Source organism: Paramormyrops kingsleyae, chromosome 6 (assembly GCF_048594095.1).
Source record: "Paramormyrops kingsleyae isolate MSU_618 chromosome 6, PKINGS_0.4, whole genome shotgun sequence".
In the NCBI taxonomy this organism is placed as follows: Eukaryota; Metazoa; Chordata; class Actinopteri; order Osteoglossiformes; family Mormyridae; genus Paramormyrops; species Paramormyrops kingsleyae.
The window spans coordinates 5523293-5535126 of record NC_132802.1 but is presented as its reverse complement, the minus strand read 5'-3'; the positions used below and the strand labels follow the sequence as shown (position 1 = coordinate 5535126).

Genomic DNA, 11834 nt, shown 5'->3' with positions numbered 1-11834 from the left:
TTGTAATAAAATGATATTATAACCCTCCAGTTATCCTCAGACTGCAGTGCACTGAGAAAGAAAGTTAATAAGAAAGACCATTTAATATAATTCAAATTGCAACAGTGTTTTAGGATAGTCGGCGCTGCATTTTTCCCGGAAAACGTTAAGAGCTCGCCATGTTTATATGACAGAATGTAATACGTAAGTACATAGTCGTTAACAAGCAGAGTTGCAATGCATAGTTATCAGGTGACGACACTAAAAACGCGCGCAACTGTTTTATTGACCGAAGTTCATCATTTCTTCTTTAAAAGAAGAAAACTTTGCGATGAAAAGTGTCACATTTGTTTCTTAGTTAAAACTTGAATTCCTTTTTGAAAGTTGTTTGACTCCTATGAAAATGTGTTTTACATTTTGTTAAACAATATACAGTATATATATTGATTTGAATGCCATCCATAATGTACCCCAGGCTTGAGCTGTATACTGCTTAGTATAGGCTCCAGGCCACCCTGCAACCCTGACCAGTATAGATCGTTAGAAGATGATTGGATGGAAAAACATGTTTTGGCAATATTTATTAGGTATATAGTAATGTCACTAATACTGGTGTGTATTACTGTTGTATTGGTTCATAATAGACATGAGAATGGATTTTGGATTCACTTTTGGACTGCCTGTCTGGTTTTTCAAGAGATGTTTTCCTATCAAATGAACACACATGAAGGCAATTTAGAAAGACTCATTTATAGGGGATAATAATGTGACTGGTGTAATTAGCTGTAATTTGCTGCTTTGTTTCTAGTAAATAAGTCATTTTGTATTCCTGCTAAACATTAAAATATCTATCTAGGTTACAGACAAAATAATACAAACACCTAACAACAAATTAACATTAAGGTTCTAAATGGAGCAGGGACACCTTTTACCATGAGAATGACCTCATTCCCTTTGGAGTCATGTTTGCATGTCCTGAATTGCATGTAATGGGAGGTTGGACCATTCCTCAAGACATGCCTTAACTTTTTGAGAGACGAAAGAGGTGAAAATCTTCACAGTTTGTGCTCCTGAACATCCTAAAGTCAACCGATGTTCATATCAAGTCACTGGGGAAGTCATGAAAGGTATTTCACTTCATCCTCCATCAAGGGCTGCCAGAATCCTAGGGGTAATGATAGACTAACTATCCTTTGCTGACCACATAAAAGTCCTCTCTTGATCTTGTAGGTTTACCCCGTATAACCTCAAGAATATCAGGCTGAATATGAAAGCCCAGGTATTTGTTACCTCTCAACTAAACTACTTCAACTCTCTACTAGCAGATCTACTAGCTTGTGTATCAGACCACTGTAGATGATTGAAAAACAGCAGATCTGAAATTCACATAATCTAAACATTTACGTCACACCCCTGCTTGTATCTCTTCCCTGACTCCCTACTGGCGTTTGTGTCAAGTTCAAGTCTTTGGTACTGGCTTACAGGTCCCTCAGTGGAAATGTGCCCATCTCTTCAAGACCAATGTCCCATCTCACCCCTTTTGGCTAGCCAACCAGCACTGTTTGGAGCTCCATCCACCACAAGAAAGATGTTAGTCCAGGAGGTTCTGTGTGGTTCCCTGATGGGGGAATGAGCTACTGATTTACATCTGGTCATCAGACTCCCTCCTCATCTTCAAGAAATGCCTGAAGACTCTGTCTGTTCCATGAATTCCTCTATTAACCTAATGCTTCTTTAGATACCCTGAATGGTATGTTGTACTTCTTTTCTCTGAACAGTCTTATTAGAGTCTTGCTTTGTTAGAATTTGTTGAGTAACTCTTACATCAATATTGTACATAGGAATTAATCAGAAGCACTTATGCCTATTTGACTCCTTATCATTCAGTCCCATGACCATTTCGGTAAATTTGGTAATCGGTGTGGGGGGGGGGGGGGGGGGTGGTGGTTCAAACCAGTTATTTTACTATGTAGCCATATGCCTGCTGAGAGTGTGTACAGTACCAGTGAAAAGTTTGGACACGCCAAGCTGCCTTCAAAGGCATGTGATAGTATCACATCACATGACCTGGCCACCTGACCTAAATATGATAGAAATAGTTTTGGAGGAGATTGGCCAGAGAGTGAAAGGTAAGTGGCTAATGAGTGCTCAGCATATGTTAGACCTCCTTCAGGACAGCTGGAACAGCATCCCAGGAGGCCACCTCATGTAACTGGCATAGAGGAGACAGTAAGGTCAGCCAGTCCTTGGAGCAAAAGGGCTCAATGGTGGGATCATTCTGCCAACCACAGGATTTGAACCAGAGTCCCAACCCACAGAGCTGGACAAAACCCTCTGTAAAATGTAATTGTGGCGTTTGCAACATAGGGTTATATGGCTGTTATATGATCATGTAATGCAATCATTGGGCTTAGTGGCTCCTACAATATAGCAGGCCAAACCATTTTGCCATTGTGAGCTTAAGGCATCCTTTAATTTTCACAAAATGTGAACTCCAATTCAATTTCAGCTCAATTTTTCAACTTAAAATTCACAACAGAGTTGCCCAAAGGCGCTTGATCAGGGCGTATGGCAATCCATTTTTATTTATACAGAATACTGCATGAAAGAAAACCCACAAGACAACGGTGGAGAGGAACCAAAAACTCCCAACTATGGAGAAAAAAACCTCTGGGGGTCCAAGGTTGACTGGCTGCTAAAAGCACTGAAAATGAGCCTGTTTTATTAGGGTCACAGTCTAAGTCCACCCATGGGTCAGTTCTCTGAGCAGGTCTGGGTAAGCGGGCAGATTGTAAGCCACACCCACAATGTCACAGTTTGTAAGCCACACCCACAATGTCACAGTTTCATTGGACTGCACCAGTGCTGCAGCTCAGATGGAGACATGGGGAGGAAAGCAATAACATGGGTGATCAGAACAAATAGAAACACATTGATGGACAAACACAGTAGACCAAAAGGGCATGTACAGCAGAACCAGCAGCCATAGTTACAGCATGATATGTGTTAAGGTGTGGGTAAACAAGACTAAAGTAAAAGGTCTTCAGTAGACATTTAAAAACTGAGTCTGGTACAACATCTCAAACATGAGCCTGTAGACCGTTCCACAACACAGGGGCCCAGCAGTGGAAGGCTGTAGCGCCAACTGTTACTTTATTTACACGAGGAATGACAAGACAACCTGCTTTATATGATCTGAGTGTTCTGTGTAACTTATACACACTGTTGGGCAAGTTACATTACTTGTATTACTATATTACTATCGATGCCCAACCCCCCCATAACAAGGTGATACAACTAGTTTCTTTTAAAAATTAATCCACTTTATTGGAACAATTAACTTTGTACAGAAGAAGTCAAAAATGAAACTGCATAACCACAAACACTGAAGCCTGTATGAAAAATTATAAATATATAAAGTACTAGTCTCTCCCCACTTTTTAACTAAAGATTTCTCACATTAGATGTTTTATCAACCATTTACAAACCACTGAACATTGCTTCATATTTAGGTTGATATCGTGTCCAGCTTCCTGTTTTGGTACCTCTGACATTTAACAAAGTCCCCAGTCAGTGCCAAGTTTCATATTGCTGCTGTGCTGCCGTCTCAGATGCTTTCATGAATTCGACGTTATACTTTTTGAGGTTACGAACTTACGACAAAAAAAAATTTGTGTTGTTAATGCAGTATTAGTTGAATTAGTAACTGTAATATTATTAGTGTTTTGGAAATTGTTATCCCTTACACTGCTAGTTATAGGGGAAAGTACTATTACTGTAACACATTACTGAGTAACGCATTATTGAGTAACGCATTATTGCACTGCATGCAAACATGGATAATTTCTGTTACCTAGGCTGGTACTTGACCTTTGAGCTCCTTAAATGTAAGTAGAAAATCTTTGAAGTCAGTCCTGAACCTAACAGGAAGCCAGTTGGGGTTGTGTTCAGACTTCCTGCTCCTAGTGACAGTTCTAGCTGCTGTGTTCTGAATATGCTGTAAGGCAGGGCTGCAGGATTATTTGTTTTTAAATTGCAGTGCATAGCGCTATGCATAGCTGTCAAGTCTCCCGTTTTGGCCGGGAAACTGCCGTATTTTACCCCTCTTTCCCGCCGTCCTCCCGTATTAGTATTTTCCCTTAAATCTCCCGTATTATCATAAAAAATTTCCTCTGCCTCTCCAAACTGAACTCAGTAGCCTCGCGAGAACTGCCACCTGCAGTAGTCTGCCAGTCATTTACAACATTAACCAGGTCATAAATGCGGAGGTTAAAATGGCAATGCTGTGTGCAAAAAACAACGTTACTTTCACCTTCTGTGACGACTTCAACAAGGATGCAAAGTCTGCAACAAATCTGTATAATAAGTCATTAGTGAATGCCAGAGAGCCACATGAGTGAGCCCTGCACAAGTCCCATTTCAGTAATGATCATTTTGTGGTACACTGATGTAGAAATTTTGGCTGATACCAAATATCACAGGTACCAAATCTCTGAGCCACTTGCCAAGGGTGGCGGGGGGAATTGCAGCAGTTAAACACGCTGACTTTGCTGGTGCAGACTAGCGGAATGACGTTTCATCGTTCCGTCTCCTATGAAAAATGAAAGCCTGATCTACAGGCTAGATGTAATCATTTATTATAAACATGTCTAGGGCTGGTTCTTTTAGATCTGATGAATGGGCCGTCAAAATCCCTTGTCCTCCACAATGGAAAATGGCTGATTGGCCAAAGCAATTATCGCCGCCATTTCATTGTGTCTTTAGCTCTGGTACAGCAGACTTTGAATATTGATAAAGTTCAAATATCCGCCAGCAATATCGGCTAAGACTGACACATCAGACAGATGACAATATCTTCATTTTTAGCATATTTACAAATTTCTGCCAATATCAATATGTTAACCAATATACAGTGGTACCTCGGTTCTCGAACTCACTAGAACTCGAATTTCTTGAAAGTCGAACAAACCAGTTTGACCTAGAACTCGATCTGAATATCAGAAGTCGAACCGTGAACGCTGACCTAATATAAATTGTATGCGCCAGGAAATGAGTCATACTACAATGCAATTCTTACTTGAATGCCTTCTTCACAGACTGGACGATTAACTAAATAAAGCAGTGCAACATTACAGTAACTAACAATAAATAAACCACTAACTTACGTGTACTATTAGAGCATTTATGTCATTTATTTAAACTTTATTTTACCAGGTAAATTAACTGAAAACCAGTTCTCACTGCTTTACGTGATATTCGGGAGAAATAGCAGATTACGCATGGGAACTGCCTGGGATACAAACGTCATGCGTGTAACTAAACTCTTCAGCCAATAAGGGCAAAGGTGTGTCGTGACGGAGGCGGTTCCAGTTTGTGCAGCCGGGTGAGAGGTCGCAATGCATCTAACCGTAATGCATTGCGTCAGGATCAGAATGTGTTGCTTTAAGCCAGCGCTGTAAGCAAGTCGAACGCAGCCAATGACCGGACTGGGGAAACAAACTGAAACGCGGACTTAATACAGAGGACTAATGACAACAACCAGAAACAGCTGATCACATAGGGATCCCACACGAGGTTAACGAGGGGGCGTGGCACACGGAAGGAGCGGACGATCGGAGCAGGACAGGGGTAATATTGGGATAAGATCTTTATCGTTTTGGAAACCATTAAGAAAAAAATGCTCTTCTTGTTTTATCCTGTTCATTTTATGTTTAAATGCTAAAAAAAAAAAAAAACATATTTAGGTGTAATGTTGGGGGGCCGGGAACCAATTAATTGGTTATCCATTATTTCTTATGGGAAAAACTCGATCAGAACTCAAACTTTTTAGGATTCGATCTGGAGTCTGGAACGGATTAAGTTTGAGTTCTGAGGTACCACTGTATTGCCCTTGAGCAAGGCCCTTAGCCAGAAAAATGCTCCAGGGGGTGCTACATAAGTGACTGACTACACTTTCAATCAATGTATATGTCTCAAACGAGAACGAGATGGGATATGTGAAAAATGAAAACATTTCTGTGTACCTAAACATACTGCAGATCACTGGTGGACTCAAGGTGGGGGGCAGTTGTCCCCCGGTGCCACCATGGAGGACAAACTGTTACTAAAATATCCTTCATAGTGGAGAAAACGCCATTTTTGGCTGCCCTTTACATGATTTAGTGCCATTTAGGGTGCCCCCTTCATGTGAGATGATGTGCCCAATATAGAGCAAGGAAATGTGATGAAGTGTCTTACTGAGTGCTGTTCTACCTGAGAAAATGTGATGCAATGCACTATACCGTGCCCTAACAATCGTTTCAATGGTCTCTATGGATACTCTTCCAATGGAAAAAGGTGTTGTTATGAAGTGCCCTCTGTACCACCCCAGCATCATTAGGTGTCCCTAAGGGTGCCCTTTCCAGTTGAGAAAATGGGATGCAGTGCTGTAAAGGATACCCCTGTGTGCCAAGAAAACATGAAGAAGTGCCCAAATAGGTACCCTTCCAGTGGATAAAGATTCGATTTAAGGTCCTTCCACAACATCTCATTGGGGTTCAAAACTGGACTTTGACTCGGCCACTCTGCAACCTTGCAACATTTTTTGTTCAGCTATACGGAGTTGGATTCGCTCTTATGCTTCTGATTGTTGTCCTGCTGCCTGTGATGGGTTGGCGCCCCACCCAGGGTTGTTCTCTGTCTTACACTCATAGCCTCCAGGATAAGCTCCACTTAGTCCACTGTATCTAGCCCGCGTTTCAGTTTGTTTCCCCAGTCCGGTCATTGTATTGTCCATCTGCGTTTTGCATGCCTTACCTGTAATTAAACCCTGTATTCCCCGATACCATGACGTCTGCGCCTTTGTCTCCATTCTGTCCCTGCTCGGCATGGCAATATTATTATAATTAAATGTAGTAATGGTTTATTATTAATGATATTAAAATAATTAATAAGAAATCTTTATTTTTAAATGTATTTATTATATATTACTGTTACTGTCTATCATTGTCTAAATGTATTTTTACTGACTAAATATATGTATTCAGCTAGTGTAAACATGCACGATGCTATCACAGCGAATGCGAGGCTAAGACTGAAGCATTACCCTTTGTTTCCACTGAGAGACGTGCCACGTGACTCATTTCCCTGCGCGTACAAGTTATCTTAGGTTGGCGTTCATGGTTCGACTTCTGAGATTCAGATTGACTTCTTGTGCTACGTTCACACCGCGAGCGTCCTGAACGCGACGCTAGCCAACGCCGGAGACGCTCTCTGACGTCATAGAGTGGGCGGGGACAAGGCCGCTCAGAATGCCAGGCTCTGAGAACTTTTTAAAGGGGTCGCAAAACAAACAAACGTGTAGCTTATATCTTTGCACCGACTCCTGATAGGACATAATTTGTCAAATAAATATTGTTTTGGGACCAGTTATTTGCATTCCCACTTAAAATCAAGCGTTCTGGAGGGAAAATGTTACCTATAAATAGTGTAGCGCTTCTTTTCAAATTTACCTTGGATCACAATGGATGATCGCCAAGTAGTTGCTTGTGCTTTATGTTTCTTTAGTTAACATAAATAGTACTTAAAATGTTTCACGACAGTTCTACTAAAACACATAATTATGTTTTGACAAACTCTAATGCTATAAATAGGTTTAACATTACCGACAATTTGCACTGTTTTCTCTGCTATGACGCCAAAATTACTACTGATCTCCTTCCTTTTTCACAAAAAAATATATTATGCACTTCACCATCTCACCTGGAACACCGATTGTTTCGGACACTCTGGTCCATGCCTCATTTTTTTTTTATTTATGTCCCTGTATGCAAACAGAGACACATCATATATAACTGGCTACCCGGCCACAGCAATAATAAGTCTCTCCTCCATTGTGCCTAGGAACGGTTGGGTCGGAACAAAAGTTTACACGCTTATGTTCTGCGGCGCTTTCTTTAGCGGAGCATCTCTACATTCCCATTGGTTGCCGCCCAACCGCGTCACAGCTCATTACCATAAAGTTGACTGGATTCAACTTCTGTCTGACGCTCCCGCCGCCCAGATCGCGACGCGCCGCACCGCGCCGCTCCTCGACGCCTCCCGACGCTCCCTCCCATAGAGAATGAATGACTTCCGGTCGCTTTGACGCTCTCGCCGCTCGCAGTGTGAACGTAGCATAGGTCATTTTTTTTCAAACTGGTTGGTTTGACTTTTAAGAAATTCAAGTTCTAATGAGTTCGAGTACTGAGGTACCACTGTACAATGTGACTATTCTGCCAACCATGGTATTAAATCAGTAACCTTCTGATCATAGTTTTAAAACACTGAGCCACACACCATTCCCAAAATCATGAGGTTCAACCAAGATTTTAAGTACAGTAGGACTCTTAAAATCCTGCATGCTAGTACCAACAATACAACAGTACCAACTACACAACTGTTTGTCTTTTCCAGTGAAGCTTGTCCATGTTTTGAAACTGTTGTCATGATTTTTCAAGATTGTTAAAATATTTTTCAGCTTTTATAACCAATGCAAATGATTTTTAGCATCACTGAAACACTGTTAGTTGCCTCATGTTCCTCTGAAAACTCAGTTATCAAAGTGTTGACTTTTTGGCCATCGGGAACACTGAGAGATTTCCTAGTGAACCAACGATGTTTCTGGACAGGTTGAGCTGCCGTGCACATCCTTTAAAATTCTCAGAAATAAATGTACATGCTTGGTGTAAACCAATGAAAAGATTCCACAGTGTTCTGGCTGGGCACGACGAAGGATCCACATTGTGGATCAAAAACAGGATTTTTTTTAACTGAAAAAAATATATAAGAAACAAAAGGACCACAAGGGGTCAAAAACACAGCAGGTAAAAAACAAAAACTGAGGCATGGAGCAATACAGGTGTCACGAAGGGTGCAGGCAAGCAGGCGAAGGAAATAACATGAAACAGCTGGGAACAATCAGGGTTTCACATGAGGTAAATGAGAGGGCATGGCACATGAGAGGGTGATACGAGCAGGGCATGGTATAACCCCCCGTCCAAAAGGCGCAAACTCCGGGTGTGCCCCAAGGGAACGAGGAGACGGGACTGGGAACACAGGACCTGGAAAACAAGACCAAGAACATCAACGAGGGACCGGGAACAGGACAGACACACGGAACAGGCACAAAGGTAGAAACCAGGACAACAACTGACACAGAACGGGAAATGCAGACAGGCACACCAAAAAATGAGTCACCGAGGGAACACAAATGGGAGGAACGAAAGGTCCAGGAGGGAACACAGAGTGATGAGGAGACAAAGGAGGCTGGAAGGGAAAGGACGGGGGACAACAGGGAGCCCGGAGCGGGGGGACCCACAGGCAACCGAAGAGGCGTCGGAGACGGGGCCGAAGGCGGCTGACGAGTCATCGAAGGGGGACCCACAGACGACCGCCGAGCAGGAGCCAGAAGACCCACAAGCACCCTAGGAGCCATAGCCAAGGAGACTGAGGGCGAGCCGGGGGGCAGGGTGGGCGGGACTCGACCCCTGCGCAGGTGTCCTCTCCCATTCCAGGACACCAACAGGTGGGGACCTGACCAGGATCGAATAAGTCGGCGACGGTCGTGGCGACCTCTCAGCACGGGCAGGTCAGGTACATAAAGCACGGGCAGGTCAGGTTTGGAACAGTCGGGGGTGGAGCATCGTCCTCTGGCATGGGAACCTCCGGGGGAACAGCCGGTACGGGCGGCGCAGGAACCTCCGGGGGCGCAGCCGGGACGGGCGGCACAGGAACTTTGAGTGGCGGCGGAACATCATCCACCAGCACAGAAGCCGCTGGCTCAGAAACAGCGGAGGGCAACTTTAGCAGCAAGCGTGGCCCCTTTAAGGACCTGTGGGACCCGCGGGATGACATCCCGAACTGACCTGGCCCCTTTATGGGCCAGGCGCGTTCCCCAGAAGGGATGAGCTGCTGGCACGGGCAGCATAGTGGCCGAGTTGCGGGCTTCGGTCACTCGCCTACGGGAAGCAGTGGTGGCGACATCTGCAGGCAACACCGCTGGGTTTAGGATCGGGAGAGGTTCCTCCCAATATCCAGCGGGGGTAGAAGCGGCGATGGAGACGGCCCTCAGGAAGATCGTCGGCTCCTCCTCTGGTCTCCGCTCTTTCAGCTTCTTCTTTTTTCTCCGGCTTGTTGTTGTCCATGGAGGTTGGGTCACTTCTGAGAGGACGGACGGAGGATCGGCATCCGTTCCGCTATGCAGCGCAACCAGCTGGGTCCTCCCTTCTGTCACTCTATGCACCAGTGCCGGAGATTCTTGTTAGTGAGGTGCGCGTTCCCAGGCGGAGACATCTTTTGTAAGATGGTCCCGCTCCGGCTGGCTAGATCCAGTGCTACTGGGTCACCCTGGACCTCGGGCTGATTTAGCCAGTAGATGACCTCCTGTTGCATTGGTTCTTGGTTTGTGGAGGCTCTTCTTCCGCGAGGTCTGTCATTCTGTCACGATGGGTGCAGGCAAGCAGGCAAAGGAAGCCGTAGATGCACACAAACAGGGTTTATTATGGGGTAACACTCCAAAACACAGCAACATTAATGACAGACTTAGGGAAACGTACTCGAACGCGGACTGAAATACACAGGACAAGCCGGAAATAACATGAAACAGCTGGGAACAATCAGGGTTTCACACGAGGTAAATGGCACATGAGAGGGTGGTTCGAGCAGGGTATGACAACAGGAACACCAGAGTAGTACAGCAGCAAACAGAGAACAACAACAGTTACAAACACACATAGCGAGAGCTTCAACAAAGGACAGGTATGGACTATTTACAGAACACTAAGGACTACAACTAATAAGAAACAGGTGAGCATAATCAAGAATCACTACAGACACAAACACTAGGAAAGACTAGAATCATGATGCAGAACATAATTACAAACAGGAGATAAGGAGCAAAAACAAGGAACTAACAGAAGTACACTAACATAACCTACCCAGGGGTATACAACAAAAGACAAATGTTGAATGATAAATAATTGAGGCTGGTTTCTCTCATAGCTATACGCTCAGCCCACTGAGTCACATAGTAGCCCAGGGAACAAGAGCACACACTACAAACTAAAATAAACCTGGGAAATTATGGAAGATGGGATGACCAGCAACACCTGCTGGCCAAGCAGGGAAGCGACACTTGGACCAGGGCAGGACAGGGACCGATCCTGACACACAGTTTAAATACCTCTGCCCTACAGTATGTCGCAGTGGGTTTCTAGTGTTATAAACATGCTGTTCCTATTTGAAATAAATACAAAATAAAGTTGGATTAGGCTTATGCATGTACCTGATTCCAAAGCTAACGCTGATGCGCAGTGCTTCACATGATACCACTGTTAATGTGGCCAGCTCAAGCAGCTGCCATAAGTCTGATATTCTTAAGCTTTTAGCAATCACGATACCACTACTGATTATCATTTTAGTAAGTGGAGTCAGTTTTCAGTTGAAATTGTGTGATTACACACTTTTGGATACTGTTCCCGAAAGTTTCCATTCCAGCAGGAATCTTATGGCTGATTTAGTATTTTGTCGCCCGTTTTTATGAAACTAGAATAAATTTTAAGCTCCATGTTGTTCCAGGGACAGTTCTATTCCACCCCTGCATGTACTTCTATCATATTTTTCTTTTACATTGTCTTGCCCCCTGTATAGGCTTATGTAATGGCCAAGGTACTATAAAGTGTAATAGAAAGGTTAGGCAGTATAAGAGACAACAACTACAATACAATACATACAATAATAACAATAATAATCACCATCAATGTTATACCACATCTAGATTCGTTCATACTATTAGTGAAAGATAATAGTACTTCTTGATCTTATGTATACCTCTCCTT

The 11834-nt window shown here is 43.5% G+C and overlaps 1 protein-coding gene across 1 annotated transcript in view; it reads right to left on the bottom strand.

The window, feature by feature from the left end:
• LOC111859078 (epithelial membrane protein 3-like) overlaps window positions 1-11834 on the bottom strand; it is a 234295-nt gene that overhangs the window by 105748 nt on the left and 116713 nt on the right. The window lies entirely within an intron of this gene.